The sequence below is a fragment of the Tribolium madens genome, unplaced genomic scaffold (assembly GCF_015345945.1).
Source record: "Tribolium madens isolate multiple individuals breed KSU strain unplaced genomic scaffold, Tmad_KSU_1.1 Scaffold_20;HRSCAF=117;Tcas5.2_LG4, whole genome shotgun sequence".
In the NCBI taxonomy this organism is placed as follows: Eukaryota; Metazoa; Arthropoda; class Insecta; order Coleoptera; family Tenebrionidae; genus Tribolium; species Tribolium madens.
This window is the reverse complement of record NW_025400985.1, coordinates 3,997-5,165: the sequence shown is the minus strand read 5'-3', so window position 1 is coordinate 5,165 and position 1,169 is coordinate 3,997.

The window sequence follows — 1,169 nt, the reverse complement described above, 5'->3', positions numbered from 1 at the left end:
ATTTTTTTTAATTTCTTAATATTTTTACGCTTTTTAATTTTTTTCTTACATTTTTATTTTTTTACATTTTGTGTCAAAACAAATCAGTCAAAATTTCATATGTTGGAATACTTTGCTCGATTTATCTCATTTTTAAGCAAAATTTTGTCTTTTGAAACCTAAATTTTTGCCTTGTGCATAATTTTTAACTTTTCCCAATGTTTCAATACACTTCTATCAAAAAATATACTTTTTTCAAGAAATTAGATTCAAACAAACTGTTTGTTTTTAATATTTGAACACGATTTTTGCACAAAAATGCACTTCTTTGGTTAAAAAAAACGAGAAATTACCTTCAAGTTTTTGAGGTAAAAACTCATTTTGCAAGATTTTAGAAAAATAACTAAATTGAACGAAATTGATGTTATTTTGAACTTGGAAATTTTGCTCGATTCTTACTGTTTTTAAGCAAAATTTTTTCGAAGTAAATTATTGCTTTTTTGAAATTTCTTACATTTTTTTATTTTCTTTTCCATTTTTTTATATTTTTGCATTTTTATGCTATTCTTAGTTTTTATTTTTTTTACATTTCTTTGTGTTTTGTGCTTTTTGAAGTTTTTCATCATTTTTTTGTTTTTATTTTATGATTTTTAACATTTTTTAATGTTTTTAACATTTTTTTATGTTTTTAGAATGTTGCAAAAGATCCATCGCAAAAAATCGTTCGACAATTACAATTACAAATTACAATTTTTGTTTATTTTTAAAAAAAATTTAATATTTTTATTTTTTTGTATTTTCGTACATTTTTTTTATTTTTTTTTACATTTTCTGTCAAAACAATTTGAAAAATCAGTCAAAATTTCGTGATATGTTGGAATACTTTGCTCGATTTATTTAATTTTTGAGCAAGATTTTTTCAAAAGGATCCAAAATTTTTGCCTTTTCGCATTATTTTTAATCTTTTCCATCGTTTTAATACACTTTTCTATAACAAAACACTTTTTTTCAAGAAATTAGATTCAAACAAACTGATTTTTTTTTAATATTTAAACACGATTTTTGTAGTAAAATGCAAAAAAATGAGAAAGTTTTTGAGGTAAAAACTTGCAAGATTTTAGAAAAATAATTAAATTGAACGAAATTAATGTTATTTTGGACTTAGGTATTTTGCTCGAATTTTACTTTTA